The 26,649-nt window shown below is 37.9% G+C and overlaps 1 protein-coding gene across 6 annotated transcripts in view; it reads right to left on the bottom strand.

Annotated features, from left to right (window-relative positions):
- Nucleotides 1–26,649, bottom strand: part of RAPGEF4 (Rap guanine nucleotide exchange factor 4) — a 278,945-nt gene that overhangs the window by 170,274 nt on the left and 82,022 nt on the right. The gene's annotated exons all lie outside the window — the stretch shown is intronic.

Below are 26,649 nucleotides of genomic sequence, written 5' to 3' on the forward strand. Positions count from 1 at the left end.
TTTCATATGAAAGTTTGTAATCTCTTGAAAATGTTGCTGTCTTAGTAGTATCTCAATGCTTTTAACTCAGATTGCCAATGATTACTGAAATAATATCAGGTCTGTTTCCTCACTTTTAGCAATAAAACTTTTTAATAGCTGTTAAGCAACAGAATTTGGTGAGTAATAAAGTATAACAAGTTTATCTCTATTTTTATATATTTTTGTTAAGAGAAAACATGATTGTTTTAATAATTTTAAACATGTATATTGCATTTTTTAATTTTGCTTTTGAAAATTAATAAATGATGACATCCAGTTCCATATAGGCATAAAATATATACTTGCCATTTTTAGTACTTTAAAATATTCAATTCTCTAATGCCTTGATATTTATATTGCTCCAAGATTTCATTATAAAATAAAATTTCTCTTATCAGAAATGCAAAATACTCACATTCCAGACCCTTGAACAACAAAAAATCAATATCAAACTTTCTGATTCTCAACTTTTTGCAAAGTTGAAAATTGCAATCAGGACAAATAATACTCAGAAGGGCTACTTGAAAACTGTCCAGGGTATCAGTCCTTCTAGATTGTATCCCTGGGTTAAACTTGAAATGTTTGAATGTTAATTTCTATACTATAGAACTTGGTTATACTGAACTGCTCCACAAATATCCAGAGTAATTATTTGAAAAATGTAAATCTGGGTTTGTCACTCAGCTGTTAAAACTCTGCATAGCTTCCCGTTATTCTTAGGATGAAAGCCAAAATCTTTATGATGGCCTTCAAGGACTCAGTTTTATTTCACTTGGAAGATAAGCCCACCTTCCCAGAAATGACTGGCTGGAATTCATAATCATCAACATCAATCAATCAAGTATTGAACCCCTGCTCTTTACTGGCCAGTCAGTTCGAGTATGGTATCTGAGCACTGGTGTGGTATGCTGAGACAATTCCAAAAGCAAATACATAGGCCTTTTCCTTTAGTTTGAAAGTAACACACATGAAGAGATTTCAGTACTTTGCAAGTCAGCTTATGAACTATGACAAAATCAATATGAAACAAGCCAGACTTGAAAATGCAAACTGAAGATAAAATCACAGGGTAAGAAGAATGAGATGAAATTAATCATTTGATGAATGTTAACTAAAATGGACTTAAGCTAGAGGCTAAAAAGGAAAACATTCAAGAAAGAGCAGAAACTCTAAAAACAAGTATTGCTCAAGCTTGGCCCTATTGTTATGTGTCCAAGCTTTATTATTCACATCAGCTAAGTTAATCCTAGACTTATATTTCTTAAAGGCAACTCTCTGTCTCATAATTATGGCCGTGAGTTTCTTCAGTAAATAACTCCTATGTATTCATTTTAATATTAAAATAAAGAGAACTTTTGAAGAAGAGTAATATCACTCTTCTTCAAAAGTTCTCTTTATTTTAATCACTAAAAGAATCACATGATAAACTTCACCAGTTTCTAAGTAAGATAGCCCAAGGAGCCCAATATTACAGAACCCTTAAAAGGAGGGGTGTTTTCAAAACTAAAGATCTACCTTGCAGTTAACCAAGAGCAATACAATCTTTTCATGCAACTTTTATATAAACTTGGACATAAAATAACATAAACACCCAAAGACATATGAAATATCCACTGAGTAATGAGATCTTAAGACTGGTCCAGTACATAAGGAATTGACACCATATGGCCCCTAGGTCCCAGAGTGTTTCTTATACTTTTCGCCACTGTCCTGAAAATTTTCAGCACTAAAGCCTTACAGGAACCTCACGGGAGTCAGCAACCGGCAGCAGGCCTCGGTGTGTCCTGGCTTTTTGTGGAGCTATCCCAGACCCAGTGGCAGCCATCATCGGTTCACAGTATGGCCTCTCACACGTGCCTCCAGGTGTAGTACAGGCAGCAACCAACAGTGGGTCACTTTGTAACTCCTATCAGACAGGCGCTGACTAGTTACAGACAGTGGCCAGCCATGGGCCTGCACTGGAACCCCTCCCAAGAGCCCCCAGAACCATCATACTTGGAGGTTGGCTGCAGACCACAGCAGAGCACCACCCGCCCAATTAGCCCCAAAAGTGGCACACCCAAAGAACAGTCTCAACAGGCACCAGAGCTTGCTGGGGCCAATCCCACTCCATGTGGTAAGCCACCACACAGCAGAACATGGCCAAACACTACAGCCAGTCAGCCTTAGGGTCAGTCTCACCCACTGACATGCCAACAGCAACCAAGGCTCATATACAACAGGAGGGCACACACAACCCACACAAGGGATGCTCCTGGAGCACCCTGCACAGGTGACCAGGGAGACTGTGCCACTGGGCCCCACAGGGCGCTTACTAAACAAGGCCACCTGGCAGGACTGGGAGACGTAGCAGATCTACCAAATACACAGAGGCAAACACAGAGAGGCAATGAAAATGAGGAAACAAAGAAATACATCCCAAATGAAAGAACAGGAGAAAACTCCAGAAACAAAACCAAATGAAATGGAGGCAAACAACCTACCAGGGACAGAGTTCAAAACATTGGTTATAAGGATGCTCAAAGAATTTAGTGAAAATTCAACAAAGAAATAGCAAACATAAACAAGGACAGAGAAACCATAAAAAAAACAACAGAAGTGAAGAATATAATAACTGAAATGAAGAAGCACTAGAAAGAATCACCAGCACACTAAATGAAGCAGAGGATTGAATCAGTGATTTGGAAGACAAGGTAGCAGAAAACACCCAAGTAGAACAGCAAAAGGAAAAAAGAACTTTAAAAAATTAGGATAGTTTAAGAGACCTCTGGGACAACATCAAATGTAACAACATTCACATCATAGAAGACCAGAGGGAGAAAAGAGAAAACAAGGGATTGAGAACTTATTTTAAGAAATAATGACTGAAAACTTTCCTAACTTGGCAAAGGAAATACTTGTAGACTACAAGCCCAGGAGGTGCAGAGAGTCCCAAACAAGATGAACCCAAACAGGCCCACACCAAGACACATCATAATTAAAATGCCAAAAATTAAAGACAAAAGAGAGAATCCTAAAAACATCAAGAGAAAGGCAACTAGTAACTTTAAAGGGAGCTCACATGAAACTGTCAGCTGATTTCTCAACAGAAACTTTGCAGGCCAGAGGGCAGTAAATATTCAAAGTGATGAAAAGCTAGGACCTACAAACAAAACTACTCTACCCAGTAAGGCTGTCATTTAAAATAGAAAGATAGATAAAGAGCTTCCCAAACAAGAAGAAGCTAAAGGAGATCATCACCACCAAACCAGCATTATGAGGAATGTTAGAGAGACTTCAAGACGACAAAAAGAAAAAAAAAAGAAAAAAAATGAATAATAAAATGGCAATAACTACACATCTATCAACAATTACTTTCAATGTAAATGGATTAAATGCCCCAATCAAAATACATGGGGTGGATGAATGCATAAGAAAACAAAACCCTTACATAGGCTGTCTACAAGAGACTCACTTCAGATTGAAAGACACAAACAGACTGAAAGTAAAGGGATGGAGAAAGTCGTTTCATGAAAATGGAAATGGGGGGAAAAAAGCTGGCATAGCAATACTTGTATCAGACAAAACAGACTTTAAAGCAAAGACTATAAGAAGAGACAAAGAAGGACCCAGTAGTCCCACTTCTGGGTATTTACCTGAAGAAACCCAAAATGCTACTTCGAGGGGACATGTGCATTCATGCCATTGCAGCATTGTTTCCAATGGCCAAGATGTGGAGGCAGCCTGTTTGTCTGTTGGTGGAAGAATGGATAAAGAGGAGGTGGTACATATATACAATGGAATATTGCTTCACCATGGAAGGGAATGGGTTCTTGCCATCTGTGGCAACATGGATGGACCTGGAGGGTATTGTGCTGAGTGGAGAGTCAGACAGAGAAAGACAAATGCAATGTGATTTCATATGTATATAGAATCTAAAGAACAAAACCAACCAACCAACAAACAAACAAAACAGAAACAAACTCATAGATGCAGAAAACATTTTGATGATTGCCAGGCGGGAGGGGGATTGGGAGTGGGTAAAAACTGGGAAGGGATTAAGAAGTACAAATTGGTTGTTACAAAGTAATTATGGGGATGTAGAGTGTAGCATAAGGAATACAGTCAATAATATTGTGAAAACTATGTATGGTGTCAGATGGGTACTAGATTTGTTGGGGTAATAGATAGGAGGGGGTTGCAGGGCAGGGTGAAAAGGGGGATTAAGAAGTACAATTGGTAGTTACAAAATAGTCATGTGGATGTAAAGCAAAGCATAGGGAATATAGTCAATAATATGGTAACAACCATGTATAGTGTCAGGTGGGTACTAGACTAGTCAGGGGGATCACTTCCTAAATTATACAAATGTCTAACCACTATGCTGCACTCTTGAAATTAATATAAAATAATACTGAATGTTAAGTGTAATTGAAAAATTTTAAAGTGGGGGGGAAGGTGAAGGGGAATAATAGGTTCAAATTTCCAGGTATAAAACCAATAAATCATGGGGATGTAGTGTACAGCATGGGGAATATAATCAAGAATATTGTGATAGTGTGGTAGGGGGTCTGATGTTTAATGGACTTATGGTGATCACTTCTTTAAGTATATAAGTGTTGAAGAACTGTGGTGTACACCTGAATTGATAAACGTTGTATGTTAGCTATGTGTTTTAATAATTTTTTTTAAAAAAAAAAGAAAGGAAAAATCAGTGAAACAGGAAAACAAGAGAAAATTAAGAAAACTAAAGATTGGTTCTTTGAAATATCAACAAAATTGATAAATTTTTAGCTAGACTGATCAAGAAAAATCTGAAAGAGGGAATACATATTACTAGTATCAGGAATGATAAAGAAGATATCGCTAGAGATCCAAATACATTGAAAGGGTAATAAGTAACTATAATGGACAAATTTCTTGAAAAATAGAATTTACCAAACTAGACAAAAAAATGAAATTAAAATCTTAATAGCTCATTATCTATTAAAGTTATTGAATATATTATCAAAATCCTTCCCATAAAGAAAACCCCAGAACAGATGGTTTCATTGTGAATTCTGTCAATTATTTAAGGAAAAAGCAATGCTAATATAGGTACAAAAATCCTTAACAAATATTAGCCAATAAAGTCTAGTTTTATATAAAGGAGATAATCATCCTTTTTATATTATGACCAGGTAGAGTTTATCTCAGGAATGTAACACAGCTTCAACGTTTAAAAATCAATCATTATAATTTACCATATTACCAGAATAAAAGAGAAAAGCCATGTAGAATTTTAACACATGCAGAAAAAGCATCTGACAACATTCAATACCAATTCATGATAAAAAAAACTCTCAGCAAATTAAAAATAGAAGATTTCCTCAGTCTGCAGTTAAAATCATATTAATGGTGACATATTGAATCTTTTCCCCCTAAGATGGGTAACAAGGAAAGAATGTCCACTCTCAACACTTCTACAAGACAGGAAAAATAAATACCGGGCATAAAGATTAGAAAGAAAGAAATAAGACTCCCATTATTTGCAGGTGACATGATAGTTTTTATAGAAAAATCATAAGGAATCTAAATGGGATAATAACAGTATCTACCTCATATAGTTGTTACAAGGATCGAATGAGCTTAAAGTTGAAATGTGTTTAGAACTGTGCTTGATATACTGTAAGCATTATATAAGTATTAAGTAAAATTTTAAAAAATATATCTAAATATAAAATCTGCAAGGGTTACAGTTTAGCTTATTGACAGTGAGTTCATTAGTCAGAACAGCTAATAGAGAGCTACCTTAGAGAATAAAATCTTGCCCAGATTATGCAAGAGTTCAGGGCAAGTAACACTGGGATGCCTAGAGAATAGCCAGTTCTCACTAACATTCCTAAACCAGAACGATGAAGTGTGTTACAGTGTGACACTATCTACAGAGCTATGTTTTATATATGATTATGATCGAATGTCTATACAATTACATAAACAAATCCAGTTGTCGTTTTTAATGAACACATACCTTGCTGTGAGCGATAAGTATTCTCACAGCAGAATAGCCATGAAAGACATGTTAAAAAAAACAAAACAGTTGGCATAATTGTATTTACAGTATAATTTCAATTTTTAAGGCAAAAAAAGACATGCATATATTATAATTGAGTTGATATGTGCATAGAAAAATTTCTGGAACTATATGAATAAAAGTGTTAATAGCAGACAGCCCTAGATAGTCACAGTGGAAAGAACTTTTTTTTTCAGTTAATATCTCTTGTATATAGTTTGAATTTTTAATATTTATTAACATTTTTACATTTTAATTGAAAAACGAAAATCCCATACTAATGTAAAAACTATATCAGCATTTAAAAATCATAATGTTTATAGTCTTTTTCTAAGTTAAATAAGATGAAATGAATTCCTCCTTTGTGTTCTTTAAACAAAGGTAGAGTTTTATTTTAGACATCAAGGGCATCTTCTGGATATTTTTGCCTTTAAGATCCTTCCCAGCGTCCACACATCCTCTTACCCCAAGTAGGGAGTGGGGAGAATTAAAAACCCACAGCCAGGTAAGATTCAGTCTATCATCAGGCTTAGGCTGATCAGAACCCAGAGCTCTGACAAGATAGAGGGCTGGATGCCCCCACCTTCCCTCTAATTCACACCTTCTGACTGCACCTTTACTCCAGGTTTCCCCAAATCCCATTCCTGGATGGATGGAGACTACCACGAGGAATATCAACCAGAGACAATTCATTACCACTAGAAGCACAGAATTTTAATTAGAATGACCTTAGAAAATGTCTAATTCAGACCAACACTTTCCAGGTAAAGAAATGAAGTCTGGAGAAGTAACGTGCCCAAGGTCACAGGATTATTAAGTGACCACAGCAAGTCTCTTGAGTCTCAGAATAGCATCCTTTCCATCACGACAAAGAGAGTCTAAAAGGGCATGCATTCTTGATGCTGGACCAGGGCCGTGCCTCCATGAACAAAGCGATTACGTGAGGATGCAGGTTCAACCAGGCGTGGAAGGGAGCAATCTTCCTGCCTTCATCATAGAGCCCCGAATTGCAGTGCAAACATCAAAAACTGACTCTGTTGTTCATTTGCTTTCATTACTAGTGTTCCACAAGATGCATATACACTTTCTCTACAAATAATCCATTAGTATAAAACAGAGAATGTTTCCTATTTGAGATATGCCTTCTGGCCACATCATTCAGAGATGCTTTTAGTATATAACTAAAACTAATGAAGGGCTCTTGGTAGAATGTTTTCCACATTTTGATTATAGTAAAACTGGAGATATTTAAATTAATGCAATGTGTTCTATTATGCTCTGTCCTATTTTTTATAGGGAGAATATGAATCCGTTTGTAAAGTTGAAGAGGTAAACCAATGATTGGGCTCTGCCATTACTTAAAATCAATAAATCGAACACTGATTCAATCAAGTTGTCCTGCAAACTTGACCAGAACCATAAAGAAATCATTCATTCCTCTCTGCTAAAAACAGAGAAGCTCCCAAAGAACAATCAAGATAGCACTCCTCAAGATTCTAAGCTCAAATCCATATGTAAAACCTATGATAACTGATACACAAATAAGTAATCATTCTGACCTATTTATCAATATAAGTTCTCTAAAGCACTCTCCTATAGGTGGTTATCTATTAACACTAATTAATGATTATAATACACTCAGAATAATAAAATCATTGCCTTTATTCAACATCACATTTTCCCACTAATAACAGACAAGGCTTCCAACAAATTATTGTTAAGTTCCTCACATACATTAGAAACGTGATCTCGTCCCATATACCCTCAAGGAGTACATCTTGGGGTTAAGGAGAGGAGTACCCACATTCCTGATAAGAAGTTAAGGGGGCACATAAGTGGCAGGCCCTGGCTGGACGTGAATGCTGCTCACATATATTACTTGTCTCCCTCCCAGATACCTCATTACTAATGAATTTCCAATACTGAAGCTTTTTAAAAACTTTGATCTTTTGTGAAAACTCAGTAGGATGATTAAAACCTTCCAGCTGAACAAACAGATTAGGGCGGAGAGACCATCTCCTTAGCATTTGCCACACAAAGTATCATCTGCCCTGACTCCACCCCAGTGTTTCATTAAAGTGATGTCGTTCAAAATATGCAAATGACAGTAATAATTTGAACAAACAAATGAATTAGGTGAGCCTTTATAGGCAATTTACTCAAGGTAATTAAGAATGCTAAATCAAACAAATTATTACTTTAAATAGCAAGTAAGCTTTAATTAAACTTGATTTCTACACTAAAAATGAAACTACTAATTCAACAGAGGAGATCCAGCATGAGTTACAAGGCAGAGTGTCAAGAAGGAGAAAAAGGAATGTACACTCTGACTTTTGATTCACAAGATTAGGACCAGGAGTCACTGCACTTCCATTGGACGGTGGCTCACAGAGAAGTACCTCTGTGTATGAATTTAGAATTGATAGAATGTCTTTGGGGTGCCTCAAGCACGAGCACATTTTAAATGATAAAGATGCTAAGGAAAAATAGAATCCACCCCCACCCAAGATAATTTCTCTTCAACTAGCATCTCACTCTTTCTCTACCATTAAGTAATAAAGGGGCCAAAGAAAGAAATGGAAACCAGCAAGCTGTTGCCCACCCAGGGAGTAAGAGTCCTTCTTTAGGCGACAGGAGGGGGACATGGTGATTCATAGTAGACCCTCCACAGCAGAAGACTGCCAGTGACCCATGACCTACATATGCATGATGGATCAAACCAATGGGCCCCAATCGAGGACCATAAAAACAAAGGTGCCCATGGAAGGAGAAAAATCTCCAGACTTGTCCTGAGATGGACAAGGCTAAAACATGGTCTTATTAAAATAGGTTACACATACGTATTTAGTCCTACAGAATAACATAATCTTAAAAATAATTACAGTCTATTTTGAAAGTTTCAAGTAATCTCTGAGTCTGGACATGTCCATGTCCTGTCCTTTTTAAAATTTTGGTCCCAGTCATTTTTAAATGGGTCTCTGATTAGACCCCAGCCACCAGCACTGGAAAGCAGTAAAGCCCTCAGAACCACCTGTTTTCTTCTCCACATGAAGCACCTTTCCTGGTTTAGCCTCCTGGGTCTTCTGTCTTCCACCTTCAGCCCAGCGTCCCACAGGAATACCCACGATCCGTCCTGTCCCGTTGGCTCTTGGCTTTCTGGTCAGGCAGAATGACCGAGGGCAAGAGTCAAGGAGGAAGCTAAGAACAGAGCCGGGTGGTGGCAGAATGCAGGAGGGAGGGGCCTAGAGACAGGCTGGAGAAGCCATTCTGTCACTACCTCTGGCATGTGGGCCTGTCACCCTGCCACGCAAGACCATTTCCATATTGTTTCTCTAAACAGTTTGTCCTCAGAGTGACCTTAGGGATACCATGCAAATACTAATGACAGTGGTAAGAAGTCTGTGTCAAGCCTGTGTTCCAAGGAGCAGAGAGAACTTCAGATGACTGCATTTTTTCATCTGTCCTTATGCCTTCCTTCTGGAGAGACAACCATGCAACTGCTGGCTGTAACTACAGAGAGAAGAACAAGTGTGTCTAGAACTCAAGAGACTGGAAGAGGCCAGGACGTCCCTGATTCTTCCATTTGCTCTTGACCTCTGCCAGAGTGGGACTCATTCATCCATTCATCAAATGACCAAGGGGCACGTTCAACATGCCTCACCCTGTACTAAACTCAGGGCCTATAAATAGACACCATTCTGTCCTCAAGTTGCTTATATTCCAGAGACAGGAGAGATGTGCAAACAAGCAATTACAAAAAAACAATGTGTGGGAAACAAGCATAGAGCATGTGTGGAGTGAGAAGGGGGAGGGAACAGAGAAAGCTGCCTGTGATTGAACATCAGTCCCATTAGAATGTGTCTACTCTTTTGACCCACCAGAAGGGGGGCTGTGCACGGTGTGAAAAGAGCATTTTCTCCTGCATTAGTGCACAAATTCCAAGAGGGCTGGACCATATCTCCTGTGTCTAGCACAGAGCTTGGTGTGCCATGAGGGCTCAACAAATATTTGCTGAATAAATGAATGACCTAAGAATTCGGGTATGCCTCTGAGACTTCATTTGGGCAGAATTTTAGAGCGTGAGGATCTTAGAAGTCACCTAACAATCCAACCCTCTAGAATTTACAAAGAAACTTCTAAAATGTTTGCACAGAGGAGCAGCGTTGCGCAGAGGAAGTGTGCTGGGTCTGCAAAATGTTTGTAGGCGAATGCATAGATAAAATGTGGTATATCCAGTCAGTGCAGTCCTACTTGGCAATTAAAAATAAAAACAAATACCAACTGACATATACTATACCGTGGAAGAGTTTCAAAAACATGCTCAGTGAAAGGAGCTAGACACAGGGACCATATATCATATGACTGCATTGATATGTGATATTCAAAAAAGGCAAATTTATAGAGACAGAAAGTAAATCAGTGGTTGCCTGGGTCTGGGGGTAGAATGGGATGAACTGTATACACAGGCCTGAGGGATCTTATTGGGAGGATGAAACTTCTCAAACTGAACTGTGGTAATAGTTGCACCACCTTATAAAGATATTCGCTGAGTTGCACACTTGAAATGGGTAAATTTTATAATACATAAAATACGCACCAATGAAGTTGTTTAAAAGTTTTGCAAAAGGAGTCACAGTTACAGGTCTGCCTTCATGCTGCTATTAGGAGGGCTGCTATGTTGTAGGAAAAAAACAAAGGCAGGAGCCCATATTCGAAAAGACACGCTCCCCCCCATCTCCTAATTCTCAACCTCAGTGCCTTTTATTCCCCCTCCCATAAAGTCTGCTTGTGGACAGAAAGCAGATTACTGGTTGCCAGGGCTGAAGGGGAATGCAAGTGACTGCTCAATAGGAATGTGGTTTCATTATCCGGTGATGCAAAAGTTCTGGAACTAGATAGTGGTAATGATGGCAAAACATTATGAATGTACTTAATGCCACAGCATTCTACACTTAACATGGTTTAAATGGTATATTTCATGCTCTGTGTATTTTACGACAATTTTTTTTAAGTCTACTTAAAGGCTACCTGCTGTCCCCAGCCATCTCATGTCAAGATATCTTGGTCTAGGTAACAACACAGCTCAAAGCGATCTGTGTGCTACACTGCATCACCTTCCCCCTGACTGGCAAACATTAGATATCAATTTTTTTTTTCCTTAAATCTGGGCTTGGTTTGCATTTTAATCCTCCCCACTTGAAACTGGCTGGCATCCTTCAAGACAACACACGCAGGGACGTTCCCTGAGCTGTCAGGCCATCTCATTAAGTGTTGCTACTGTGGCTTTCGGGCTCCCTGACAGTGTAGGAGGCAGCGACTTCTCCTGTCATGTATTTAGCCATGGCACATTATGAAACACTTGCTGCTCAGTCAGAAATACTTTAGGTCAACAAAGCTTTGGGACTCCCTATTTCCAGGTAATCCCAAGCAGCTCCAGCCTGGCCTGGAGTCACTTCCACATGATTCCTATTGCAAATGTCCAAGGTTGCTATCATCGGTGATGATTCCTGGAGTGCTTGTTTTCACCAACATCATTTGCATCCGTATTCCTACCACACAACCTTTAAGATTGGTTAAAACAGTCTTTCTTTCTTCCCCAAAAGAAGACAAGTTGCTAAAGAATTTAGTATGTTGCCAAAAGACATCAATCTATTTAGGGCTAGAACCTGTGTCTGCACATGCTCAGTGTTTATATATGTGATTGCTGTGATACATGGAAAGTAAGGATGATCAGCTATAAAATATCTTCTACTTCAAAGAGGACATTAAACTGACACTTTCACGTTGAGACTGCTTAAAATATGACTGATATTGACTAGACTGAAAAACACCCTCAGGTTTCCATTTGTGAACTAAAATTTGGAGAGCAAGTACCAAATGCCAAATGTCTAAAAAGAACTCCTCAGAGGAAAACACTTCTCTACTGCCAGTCAAAAATCACAGGGACACACTGTGGCTGAATTTTTTAATTGTGTTTTTCAGATGCTGGATAATTTTCTGACTATTCAAGACAATCAGAGCCACGGCTAACAATAAAAGTAACTGAATCTCATGCTTGAGAGCACACAGCTAATCCACTGTGGGGTGCAGGTGAGGAAGGAGGCAACAAGTCCAGAAGACACTTTCTCTCCTGAAAAGCAGAGCCTGCCTTCACGGTAGAAAAGCCCAAGATGAAAGTGTGTCCTTATTTTCTGAGTGCCTTGCTCTCTAGGGCCATACTCCCATGTGGCACCTGAAAACCATCAATAGGCATTAGACACCTAATGCTGGCCTGTGCTCCGGGTCTTGTAGACCCAGCTTAAGAAGTTGACATGAGGTTTCTAAGAGAGGCAGGGTGAGGCCAGAGCCATTCTGCCCTTAGGAGACTGTGCCCACTCCAAGTCTCCCAGGGCACTGGACACAGACAGAGCACACAGCGTTACCCGGCGGTGTGTACTGACTAATCATAAAATACAGCCTAATGTGGGGTATATACAAAAGAGAGTTTTTGCCTTACATGTTACATATATGCATATCAATTGCATGCAAAGAAGCTCAAAGATTAAGCTTCTTCTATGTGTAAAGCAAATAACACAGATACTACACTCACCCTGCCTTGAAAGGATTTACAATTCAGTGGCAAAAATACTAGCATGTGTCAGAGACAGGCTGGCCAACCATCTGATGTCAAAGCAAGACTTACTTCTGCAAATATTTCATGTGTATAGTTTGTGAGATTGACTTGGTGTCACAGAGAAGACCTTCACAGATTGGCCTTTGCAGGTAAGAGATGCTAGTATAGGAGCCTTGGGTAAATTATTTTTCTAAGCATCAGTATTCTCATCTAAAAAAATGGGGATTCAGGTCCACAATCTCAAACTCAAACACATAAAATGCCTGCAATGAATTATATGAATATTCACACTAAGTAGGATAAATAAAGATGATAAATAGCCTCATGTCCTTAAGAATAGTCTATATTTTTACTTAGCTCAAAAGAGCGACACTATCCCTGCCTTATTCTTTTCCTCTACTCCTCTGAGCCAATTATTTTCGACATCTTATACCTTATGGCAATGCCTCTCAAATCTGTCTCCTTTTTCCAGTCTATATTCACCCCATGCAAAAGCTTCTCATAGCATATCTACATGAATGTAATACATTCCACGTAATGGACCACCTCTAATCTCCCCCTCAAACTATCCTGCACTCTACAGCCAGATCATTCTAATAATCACTATGATTCTTGACAAAAACTCCAAAGACTCGCCAGTGTCCCCAGGACCAAGCCAGATTCCTGCGCTTAGATTTCCGCTCATTTTCCCATGCTCCAAATTCTCTGCTCCAACCAAATGGATTCCACCACTTCTGCAACCTCTGTCCGATAACTCCATGGCCTGTGTGGCAGACTGTGTTCTCCAAACTGGCCACAACAGTATCGCCCATCGCACAGGCACTTCTTACAAGATGACTTTAATGTGTTAAAGGTTGGGCCTATGTTCCCTCCTCTTAGATCGGGGTGTATTTGTGACTACAACCAAAGTGGAAATGACTTACAAGGGAGGTCATACAACTGAAGGAGTTTCTGCCTGGTTCTCTTGAGACACTGGCTCTCGTTACCTAGCCTCTATGCTGGAAGGCAGCCAAGCAGCCTCCTGGAAAGGCTGGCTATATGTAGGCTTTCCGGTCACTGGCTCCAGCTGAGCCCAACCAACAGCCAGCAGGAACTGAAAAGCAGGCTAATAATGAGTCTTCCGGTGACTGCAGCCCTTAGCTAACTTCTGCGCTGCACCCACATGCCCACGAGGGGAGCAGAGATAAGCTGTCGTCTCTCACCACTCCTCAACCCCATCCCCTGCCATGTTCTATCTAAATGGCTGATTTGTGAGCCAAATGAAAGAGGGTAGCTGTTTTAAGTGACTAATTTTAGGGTAGCTTGGTATGTAGTAATAGATAACTAGAGTAGACTAAAATGCTCTCCCCTTCTTTTTGGCCTTTCCCAAATCCTACCTACCTTTAAAAAGCACAGTATAGACCTCACCTCCTTCATGATATTCAGCTAAACTAAAAGTGATTTCTGTCTGTCTGTCTCTTGTTTTAAGCTTGAATATCACTCAAGAGAGAAGACCATGCCTATATCTTCTTGGGAACCTTTTTCCACCATCTCTCAGAATATCTTACACATAACAGATGGTCTATATATACTTGCTAGATAACTAATTTTCTAGCCTCCAGAGTGAAGTGCACACAATAGGTACTAAATAAATAACACACACTATGACAGGTGCTTAATATAAAAGAAAATATGATAGAAAAGAGGACAATAAAACTAATTTTTAATGAACGATTGTAGGAAATTCAAACTGTCTTTGGATTGAGTAAAGTAGATTCTTTTTTAATTAACAGCTTAAGTTCAGGAGTGTGAGTGTGTGTGTGTGTGTGTGTGTGTGTGTCTGAGTGTATGTTGAGCCAACATGTAGATTTGGATGTATGCTTTGGGAATTGTTCCCTCATTAATAACTAAATTCTAAATGGGCTCTATGAGAAGTAGCTGTAACTATCCACATTCTATGGTCTTGTAATTACTCAAGTGTAATTAGAATATGGAAGAGTTTAGAAACAGGCAGAATGTTTCCTGCCAAATCCCATCTGTATCAGGACTTCTTAAAATGGGAATCATGAACCCTAGATGGTTGTCATTGTACGAGCTTCATAAAGTTCATGCCCAAAACTATGTACAAAATTTTGTGTATATGTGCATTTTTCTAAGAAGAGGGTCTATGACTTTCATCAGATTCTCAAAATAATTTAGGAAATGGTTACTCCAAGGTTTTATCTTATCACATTTGCTTTTACATCCCATTGAGAGATTCTGCTACACGGGCAGTCCCAGGCCAGGAAGGGGAAATACAGAGGCTGGCCTGCCTCTCCCACTGCCTCGCGTGGTAGCCTTGGGGAAATACTTCCAAGTTCTCTGGATCTGCTTCTGGAGCTCTCTGCTGTAAAAACAGGCATGCGCTAGAGCTACCAGGAAATCTCAGGACAGTTTTCCTGAGAAGGGCCCTAAAGAGGAAAGAGAGGGCTACCTCACTTGGTATTTTCTTTCCTGGAAGAGAATGATAACATTAACTTTGGTTAAAATCTATATCTAAGTGTTTACCATTGTCTATTTAATAGATATTGAGTGGCTGCAAAGTGACAGTCATTGATCATGAACTTTCCACTCAGGCCTTACACACCTGCCCCTTACTGAGTCGTGCAGCCCCAAACCGCACATAATGCTAGGAGCTAAAATGGACAGTAAAAATATCAAAAACTAAGAGAACAGCACAGAGGACCAAAGAATAAGGGATTCACCATGAAACCAGGTTGATTTGCTGATCTGTCCTGTTAGGTGGGCATCCACTGCTCCTTTGTCATCCAGAATGACAAGCTCAGCTAAGAGAACAGCTTCCCTCCCTAGAGGAAAGCTTTCTTTAAAGACATGTGAGTAGCTCAGAACCTCTGAACCAGCTCTCATAGGAACAGAGACATAAACAAACAAAAAGAAAACACAGATGCTTAATGGAAAAGAAGACACAGACTGAATAATTTGGACCCAACGATAATCTGACCATAATTCTCTTCATGCTGAAAGGTTTCAATAGAGGAAGTGAAACACTACAAAAGCATTGAATTTGAGAAACAAGACAAAGCATTAAAGAGAAAATAGGTTTTCAGCACTAAAGGGGACAGAAAATATGACAATGATCATTTCATCATTCCTTGGCCTATTAATGTACCCATTAATGGTAGTATTTTTAAATTTTTACATTAATCCTCAATCTTTCATATGTACAAGATCAGACAATTAAGTTCGCGAACTTGTTGCAATGATGTTGCTAGCCTTTTTTGATATCAGCAGGATTACTCTTTATGAATTTGTACCAACTGGACAAACAGTTAACCAAGTTTACTATTTGGAAGTGCTGAAAAGGCTGCGTGGAAAAGTTAGATAACCTGAACTTTTTGACAACAATTCATGGCTCTTGCATCATGACAATGCACCTGCTCACACAGCACTGTCTGTGAGGGAGTTTTTAGCCAGTAAACAAAATAACTGTATTGGAACAACCTCCCTACTCACCTGATCTGGCCCCCAATGACTTCTTTCTTTACCCGAAGATAAAGAAAATATTGAAAGGAAGAGATTTTAATGACATTCAGGACATCAAGGGTAATACCACGACAGCTCTGATGGCCATTCCAGAAAGATTTCCAAAATTGCTTTGAAGGGTGGACTAGGCACTGGCGTCAGTGCATAGCTTCCCAAGGGGAGCACTTCAAAGGTGACCATAGTGATATTTAGCAACGAGGTACGCAGCACTTTTTCTAGAATGAGTTCGCGAACTTACTTGTCTCATCTCACATATGACATTTCTTGAATTAGATAGTCCCCTCCTTGAGCCCAAGGCCCACATGTTATATTTTTTTGGATGTCATTTGAATGATGATGTACCCCCACTAAATATTCAATAAATATTATATGAATGAAAAATCAAAGTTTCTCCTTAAAGCCTAATGACCTGTTAAAGCTAATGACCTGGATTTATAAGGAAGCTGAAAATTTTCTTCTAATTCACCATAATTAACATCCACAGTGTATTTCTTTCATTAAAAGTAAAAATGTAAATGGAGAGCCTCAGTTTGTTGCTAATAATTTGGGTGTGGGGGCATGGAGACCTATATAAGGAGGTGTCCGGTCTCTCCTTGGTATACAGAGAGTGGGGAAGGGTTAGGAGGCAAAATTATTTATCACCCACATTTGGAAATTGTGGCTAAATTAATTTGTATTTCTTAAGAAAAAAATAAGTGCACTAAAGAACAACATATGGTACACGTAAATGGGGTTTGGTTTTCTCCTAAATACGTTTCATGAAATTCTTCCTCCTGACCTCTCCCTGATTGCATATCTGATACATTGTGAAGGTGTCATGCCATTCTCGACTTGAGATAAATGTGCACATGTGCAAACAAAATGCCCACAGCAGCAGACGTGCTGGGGTGCACGATTATTTTCAAATTATATAGTTTTCTAGAATCACCTCCAGACCAAGAGAGATCCCACAATAAATAACACATCTAGTTGGTAAAAAGAGCTAAACATGGAACTCATCACCAGCATGCTAAGAAAGACCTCTAGTTTATTTAAAATGTTCACTTTATACCATGCATGAGATTTCCTTAGACAAAGCTACCTCTGGATTCTTCTTTCCTATTGGTCATAAGTCAAATATCCAAAAGCTGACTCATATATTATCTTACTTCATTTTTTCTAAGTCATTGACTTTAGAATGAAAACAAATTGCAGGGAAAACAAAAGTGGGAAATAGTACATTATCTTTCACCTTGATTTCCCAGTGCATTTAGATGTCGGATTATTTGATCATCTTGGTATAAGGGGCCATTCCCACGGCTTTGATCTCCCTGTGAAATATGCTGAGATTAATTTTGGGGAAGACATTTTTAGGATGTTCTTTCACATCATCATACATACAGAGATCTAAATACATCTCATCTCTTAGGAAACCAGAGGAAGGCCCTCCAACAGGTCACTTCTTATAAGGAATTATATGTAATAGCATGAGGGGCTAAAATAAGAACAGTCGCTTTCTTATGTAAGAGGATATTCTTAAGTATCTCTTGATTTTCACCTCAGAGTGTCATAAGAAGCATGACTAACTCCACAGGTATGTCATGTCTGTTGAATTTAACTCAGTGTCATAGATTCCAATTTCTTCATAAGTGTTAGTGAGAATGGAGCACTGCTCCATATCGAAGCTATTGCACTCCAAGTGACTATAAGAATTTTTCTCACATATATTCCATTAGGGAGGCTGAAACTGGGTTTTTTGTTGTTGGTTTATTTGTCTATATATCACACTGTGTGATCAAACCAATGTTTATTTGGTTGGTTGGCTAGTTTAGGCTGACATTGCTTGATCACACAGTGTGATATATAGATGATGTATTACAGAATTGTACACTTAACACCTATGTAATTTTACTAACCATTGTCACCCCCAATAAATTTTAATTTAAAAAAATAAAGAGAGAAAGAAATAATATGGCACAAATCATGATGCTTGAAGTCAGGCAAGACTAATTTCAATCCTAACTCCTTCACTTTTTTAGCCATCCAACCTTGGGCAAGTTCCTTAGTCTCTCCAAGTCTCAGTGTTCTTACCTATTAAATGGGATAATAATCCCTATTACTCAGGGTTATTAGTAAGATTAAACAATGTACATACAGTGCCTACTTAACATAATGACAAGCCCCACAGTAAGCATTAGGCATATAGCTAATTTTATGTTTATTATTATTACCTTATAGAGTCATAGTAACAAACAAAATAACAAAAATAAGTACTTAACATGGCTCTTGATATATAATAAATACTAATAATGCTCATGTTCTATAAGAACACAATATAACACACAATGTGAGTCATCTCCCCTACATGCCCCACAGAGATTTCTTAAAGGATGTTTTCCCTGTCACATGTTTCCATTTGCCATACATAGGCCTATCTCAGGCATATATCTGAATCTCTCAGAATTAACTCTAAAAATGCTTCCGTTTCCAAAAATCACAAGAAATAGAAATATGCATCAGAATGTTCTGATTTGCAATGAGAAAGCTGGTAAACATTACTACTTTGATGTGGCACTTTTGGATGTTGAAAGCACTAAAGGATGAGCATCCAAGAGGCTGCTGCGTAGCCCTGAGCTTTTTCCAGCCCTCCTTGCATTTCCTGGTTTTACCTGGATAGGATATGCACAGAATGCAGATTTGTCATCCATGCCATTCAAATAATTATGGCCTGACTAATCTCCTGTGTCATATCCTCAAGTCTCTTCACATGACTCACCATTCAGCTGGAAAGCAGGAAGTGCTCCATTTGGGGGAGGAAGTCAAAAGAACACCACACCTCGGGACAATACCGTTCTTACCCAAGCGGTGTTATTATTCTCATCTACCTGGCAACACCCAAACAGAGTATGTTTAATCACACCCTCAGAAAGGAAGGTCAGGGCTATGAGTTTACACTAGTGTTTCACATCTGAGACCGCATGGGATAAAGAGCTAAAACCAAGACCCTGTTCTACCAATTCCAGACCCAAGTGACCAAACCTCTAACTTCAAAGCACAGAGACCTAAGCCGCCTTCAATTTATTCTGGCATCTCTCTTGGAAATGATATTCACTGACATAGAACCACATGTAGGTCGACAGAAGTGGGTGTGTTTTACACATATTTATCTAGGCATACACATCCATACAAGCGAAGTTTTGGGCACCCAAGGGATGCTACTGTGAAAATCTTTGTTGCCAAGATTCTTTGCTATTTATCAACCTGCATTTTTTTTTTTTTAAATAAGCCTGAGTCTACACCAAGATGTGACATCTTTTATTGCACGGAGGGTATATTTCCATTACAATGGGTCAAGAATTACCTCACCTCCCACTTATATTCAGAATGTCTGGAGTCGCCAGAAATATCACCCTAAGTCAAGGTCAGGGAGAGTTTGGAAAAGTGATGCTCAAGTCATCCTCTCCAGCCCTAAACTCACACTCCAATCTGAAAATGAAAATTATATAGGAATGAAAAGTGGGTAGCCTTAGCGCTTTCAGGACCCCAGTCTTCCACTGCCACTGAGGATTTGACTTCTGAATTAGAAATGGATAATGAAGAGATTTTATTATACAATTATGTGGAGTTTTTTTTAGTAATTTACAATTGTATCTTTATTTATGTATCAATTAGGGTAAGAGATAAATTTATCATAAATATTGAGAATGTATTCTAATGATTTACATTTATAATACATGTTTATGTTAATATCAAGTTTTATATATATATATTTACATATATATATATATATATATATCCATCTAAAATGGTTATCATTTAATGAAATTCTTTCCCTCAATGTTCACCTATGTGCTAGACATTTGGATACTCTACAACCATGCAAGCTATAGTTTATCTTATTTTACAGGTGAAAAGAGTGGGGTACAAACCTCTGGCCCAATGTAACACAGCAAGGAAGCAGTAAAATCTCATTTTGACTCAAGCCTGTCTGTCACCCAGGCCATATACTTTCCATTCTAGAAACTGTCCCCTCTATTTATTAATGAACTTGCAAATTATAGGATATGTTTTCAGCTTGATGAACAATTTAGAAATAATGTTTTATAAAGATTTAAATCCCTGCAGCAACATACTATTAATCCAGAGGTCTCTTGTGCAGATCTCCTAATCAATCTGAACACAATTAAGAGCTGCAAATAAGTCATCTAAGCCACCATTAGAAATGTGACATTTATTTCACACACCACACCTGGTAGATGACACTGCTACAGAAGTGCACAACTCACTTCTTCAGGGACACCATGCTAAAAAGGGTATCCATATTGTTTCCCAAGCTTTAACAGAGAAAAAGCACCAGAGGGAGGCAAAAAAAAAGAGTTTCTGGAGAAAGAATATTGACTTCAGCGAAAAGTCAGAATGGCAATTAGGAGCAAGAGGGAAAACAGAAAAACTACAGAATTCTGTAACATATTGGTGCCATTTAGTGTAAGGGCAAAAAACTACTCAGCTCTGCAGCCTCCAAGGGCATCAGCTAACTGAAGCACAGAATAAAATCAGAAACACATAAGGATACAGAGTCATTATGTTAGAGGAAAACAAAATTTAATATTTTACCTAAGGAAAAAAACAGGTGAACATAAAATAATTTCTAAAAATTTCCTCCAAAAATATTTTGATGTTTAAAGGAAGAATATTTCCCTTTATTGAAAACCAAATCTTTTGAAGAGCTTCTCATTTCTCATAGAGGTTAAAAGCTGTTTGTTTGATGTTTTTGTTTTTTTAAAAAATAAACACCTATTTACAAGGGGAATGTTGTATATTTAAAGAAGTGTCCAGAGTTTTCTGGAAGAGGATCTCACTAACTCTGTTTTGTCGTTTACCAGCACCTTTCACCACTATTTTAGCATTAGTCTCCAAGTTGTTTTAAATTAAGAGTAGTTCTCGCCCTCTATCTTCACATACCGTGTTTACCTGAAAATAAGACCAGGTCTTACATTAATTTTTTGCTCCAAAAGACGCATTAGGGCTTATGTTCAGGGGATGTCATCTTGAAAAATCATGCTAGGGCTTATTTTCCAGTGAGGTCTTATTTTTGGGGAAATATGGTATACACCCAGTCTTAGACATTCCTTTCGATCTCCTTCCATTGAAGTTTTGGAAGCTGCTTCTGCTTTGTTCCACACATGGTTATATCCTGATTTCCAAAACCACTGAAAGGCAATGAATTGAGCACCTGGGAATGATTAGATCCAGACACAAAAGTGGAATTACTGCATCTCTGCATCCAGGATTCTTTAGCTTCAACTCTGCAAGGCAGTCTCACTAAAACTATCTTATCTCTAAAGAGAATGAGGGACCAAGTACTGAATGGGTAACCATTGATCTGGCCAAGAAAAACAGCATGTGCTGTATTTTAAAATGCATTCTCCCTTTTAGCTTCCCCCAAATAGATAAGGATGAATTATTGCTGGGAACTGTATTTTGTAACCAATAGATCCAGAAACTCACTAACTTGGGACTAGCCTCCTTGAAGTAGCATCTCTCCAGTAGCCAAAGGATAAAAACATTATAATGGATAAATTAAAATAATTACTAGGAGAAATAGTAGACAACAAAATGTCTTTAAAAAGTTTTGCTTTATAGTAATACTCGTATGTCTTTACGGATTTGTAACTGAGGCATAGTTCAAGGGAAAGAGATTAGAGAAAAAAAGTTAATGAATAAAATGTCTTGAAAAGTAAACCATAAGGCAAGTCAGGAAATGTTTCTCCAGCCCTAAGTGCCTGATCACAAAATATATCTCAGAAAAAAACTTGGATAAGATGTTTTTACTACATATGGCAAAACTTGAATGTTTCTCTAATTTACAAAAAGCTCTTGAAATTTTATAAATGGTAGTATCAACGTAATAGACTACTGAACAAAGGAAATGAACCAGCCATTCAGAGGTTAAAAAAAAAAAATACAGCTGCCAAGAAATATTCTAAAAGATGTTCAACCTCACTCATGATTATGGAAACAAAATAACAATAAAATGCTTTTCTTCCTGGCAAAATTTTCAGAGTTTGAAATTACCCACTGTTAAAGAAGTGCCAAAACAAGTACACTCATACACTGTTGGGGCAATGCAAATAGGTACAGACTTTCTGGAGTGCAATTAGAAAATATTTATCACATTTTAAATTTCACATAATGTCCATATAATTCCATAGGTAAGAACTCCACAAAAGTACATCAAAATAAGGGCGGCCAGCTGGCTCAGTTGGTTAGAGCACAGTGCTCATAACACCAAGGTGGCCAGTTCGATTCCCACATGGGCCAGTGAGCTGCGCACTCCACAACTAGATTAAAAACAATGACTTGACATGATGCTGATGGGTTCTGGGAACACACACTGTTCCCCAATATTCCCCAATAAAAAATAAAAATAAAAAAGTATATCAAGATATATGTATGAGTTACAAGGATGCTCAATGATCTCAGTGAGAACTTCAACAGAGAGATAGGAAACATAAAAATGGAGATAGAAAACAGCAATCAACCAGTCAGAAACGAAAACAATAACTGAAATAAATAATACATTAGAGGGAATCCACAGTAGGTTAGACGAAGCAGAGGATCAAATCAGTGATTTGGAAGGTAAGGTAGCAGAAAACATCCAATCAGAACAGCAAAAAGAATGAAAAAAAAAATGAGAATAGTTTAAGGGGCCTCTGGGACAACATCAAGTGTAACAATATTCACATCATAGGGTTACTAGAAAGAGAAGGGAGAAAGCAAGGAATTGAAAACCTATCTGAAGAAATAATGATAAAAACTTCCCTAATCTGGTAAAGGAAATAGATATACTATCCCAGGAACTGTAGAGAGTTCCAAACAAGACGAACCCAAAGAGGCCCACACCAAGACATATCATAATTAAAATGCCAAATGTTAAAGACAAAGAGAATTTTAAAGGCAGCAAGAGAAAAGCAGTTAGTTACCTACAAGGGAGGTCCCATGAGACTGTCAGCTGATTTCTCAACAGAAACTTTGCAGGTCAGAAGGGATTGGCATGAAATATTCAAAATGATGAAAAGAAAGGACCTACAACCAAAATTACTCTACCCAGAAAAGCTATCATTTAAAATCGAAGAGATAAAAAGCTTCCCAGACAAGAAAAAGCTAAAGAAATTCATTACCACCAAACCAGTATTATAAGAAATGTTAAATGGACTAAATAAAATGGCAATAACTACATATCTATCAACAATTATTTTAAATGTAAATGGTTAAATGCTCCAATCAAAAGACATAGGGTGGCTGAATGGATAAGAAAACAAGATCCTTACTTACGCTGCCTACAGGAGACTCACCTCAGATTGAAAGACACACAGACTTAAAGTAAAGGGATGGGAAAAGTTATTTAATGAAAATGGAAATGGGTGGGGGAAGCTGGGGTAGCAATATTTATACCAGACAAAACAGACTTTAAAACAAAGGCTATGAGACAAAGAAGGACCCAGTAATCCCACTTCTGGGTATTTATTCAAAGAAACCCAAAACACTAATATGAAAAGACACGTGCGTCCATATGTTCATTGCAGCATTATTTACAATAGCCAACATATGGAAACAACCTATTTGTCTATCAATAGATGAATGGATAAAGAAGTGATACATATATACAATGAAATATTAGTCAGGCATAAAAAAGAATGAAATCTTGCCATCTGTAAGAACATGTATGGACCTAGAAGGTATTATACTAAGTGAAATAGTCAGACAGAGAAAGACAAATACCGTATGATTTCACTTATATGTGGAATCTGAAAAACAGAATAAACGAACAAACAAAACAGAAACAAACGCATAGATACAGAGAAAATTTTGATGGTTGCCAGATGGGAGGGGGGTTGGGGAGTGGGTGAAAACAGAGAAGGGACTAAGAAGTACAAATTGGTAGTTACAAAATAGTCACAGGGATGTAAAGTATAGCATAAGGAATATAGTCAATAATACTGTAATAATAATGTATGGTGTCAGATGGATACTAGATTTATCGGGGTGAGAACTTCATAAGTTATATAAATGTCTAATCCCTATGTTGTACACCTGAAACTAATATATTGTATGTCAACTGTAATTGAAAAATAAAAAATTATTAAAGAAAAGATATGTATACAAGAATGCCCATTGCAGCACTCTTGATCAGAACAAAAAACAATTGTCTGTCAATAGGGAAATAGGTCAAATAAATTATTGTAATCCAGCCAATGGAAAACACTGTCGCATTGTGTACTTAATCTGAATGGACTGAGACAGAAGGCTCTCTAAGACACTAAATGAGAAAAAAAACAGACAACATGAATAATGTAATTTTAATTATGAAATTATATAAATGATGATACAGTTATTGCTCATTGCAAACCACCCCAAAACTTAGTGGCCTAAAACAATGATTATTTATTATTTCTCACAATTCTATGGGTTTCCTGGTCAGTTCTGTTGGTAGCACCTGGGCTGACCTAGGCAGCTGCACACCATCGGGGAGGTTGGTTGGGGCTAGACGGACTCACTTCTCTGGGGCTTCAGCTGCTATGGTTGAAACGACTGGAATAGCTCACATGCGCTGCTGTACTCAGGGCCAGCTTCGTGAGCACGAGACCTGTGCAGTCACACAGGCCTCTGCGCTCAGGAAGGCCCATGCACTCAGTAAAATGCTCTGCTGTCATCATCTTGAAATTGTCAATTAAGTTTTTCTTTACTTGTGTTTTTTAAGTGAAATCCGTATAGGGCATCGAGTGTGGGTGAGCAGAGGAGATAGGATAACAGGCATGTCCACCTTTCCTTGATGCCCCATTTACATACAGGGTTCACACCTCAGGAGGACAGAATTCTGGTGGACGCGTGACGCATGGGAGTTCAGCATAACTCAAAGTACAAGGTAAGCACACTGCATCTTCCAATGAGAAAATCCAGGGCTGGCAGCCCCAGGGACCCCATATTCTACTCTAAGCAGACCACTCTGAACACAGAAAGAAAGCAATGGTATTGATGAAGGAACTGTATCATATCCTTTCTTATTCATGTTACTTCCCTGTATTAGCCAACCACTTACATTGAAAATAACATAAAGGAAAAAGAAGGCTAGGGCAACCCATAGTCCTTTTCCCTTCATTCTTTCCTTACTCAGCTGTGAACCAAAGGTATACAGTGTAGGCAGTGAGTGTGTGCATCAAGAACTGAAATACAGACAGTTGAATTAGTTTTGTGCACAGTTTCTACTGTTCTGTTAAGAATGAAATACATGTACATGTATGGAGCTAGGAAATACAAATTATGTCATTTCATTGATTCCACATAAGTTAAATTTTTTATTTGCATGTAAAACTAACCTTGCACCATAGAAAGATAAACAGTAAATTTATACTAATTTAATTTTTTGTACTTTCCTACTTAGAATGATATTAAATATCAAATAAGAAATGATGAGTTGAGAGAGAGAACACAGAAAAAAGGAAAATGCTTTACATTTTAGTACTGTTAATAACACTTTTTTTTTCCTCTGGGGAGAACAAGGGACCTCATATTTTTATTTTTCACTGGGCCTCACAAATTATGTAGTTGGCATTGTCTGTACTATTTTAATTTATATATATGTGTGTGTGTGTGTGTGTGTGTGTGTGTGTGTGTGTGTGTGTGTGTATACATTCTACTTTTGTGTATTAGGAAGATAGGTTTCTTTTTACCCCACGCCCTCACTCTTTTATTTCACCTTTAAGTTTTATGAGCTTTATGCTATCCCTTACCTAAAATCATCATAGATCTGCTAAAAACGTAACTTATAAAAAAAATAATGATAAGGTCCAGGGAACTAACAGCTAAAAAAAGACAGGAACCCAAATGAAAAAACACTTTCAACAAACAAAGGCAATATTTCATATTATTATTCCTGCTCTCTTTTTCTTTTGTGGGCAAACATTCTCCCTGATTTATAGCACTAGAACCATAGTCAGCTCAATGAAATTAAGCAAGAATAATATGTCAGATTAAAAAGCCCAAATCCAATTTTATGAACTCAATTCATGACAGCTGCACTGTCAACATAAATATTTATACTCTCAAGGGCCATGGATGCAAGGTCATCTACACCACAAAGGGATGTTTGCCTTGACTGGGTACATATACATCAATTCAGGAAATGTGGAAGAATTGTAGACGTTATTTACAGGGATAACTGCTTGGAAAATTAATGCCAAAAGAATCTCCCATGTTTTATTAACTAGCATGGTATCAACATGATATCGCATAGCTACAATGACTAAACATCTCTATTCAAATTGAAGGTGGTATTAGTTTTATATTTACCTCTTCTACTTTTAATATTACTAATTGTGCACATTACTTTCAATTTTCAAACTTATTAGTTCTTAATAACTAAAAATTAATATTAATTAATTAGAATTTTCTATTTGAACCATAGTCACATTTTGCAATAATG

The sequence above is a fragment of the Rhinolophus ferrumequinum genome, chromosome 8 (genome assembly GCF_004115265.2).
Source record: "Rhinolophus ferrumequinum isolate MPI-CBG mRhiFer1 chromosome 8, mRhiFer1_v1.p, whole genome shotgun sequence".
NCBI classification, from domain to species: Eukaryota; Metazoa; Chordata; class Mammalia; order Chiroptera; family Rhinolophidae; genus Rhinolophus; species Rhinolophus ferrumequinum.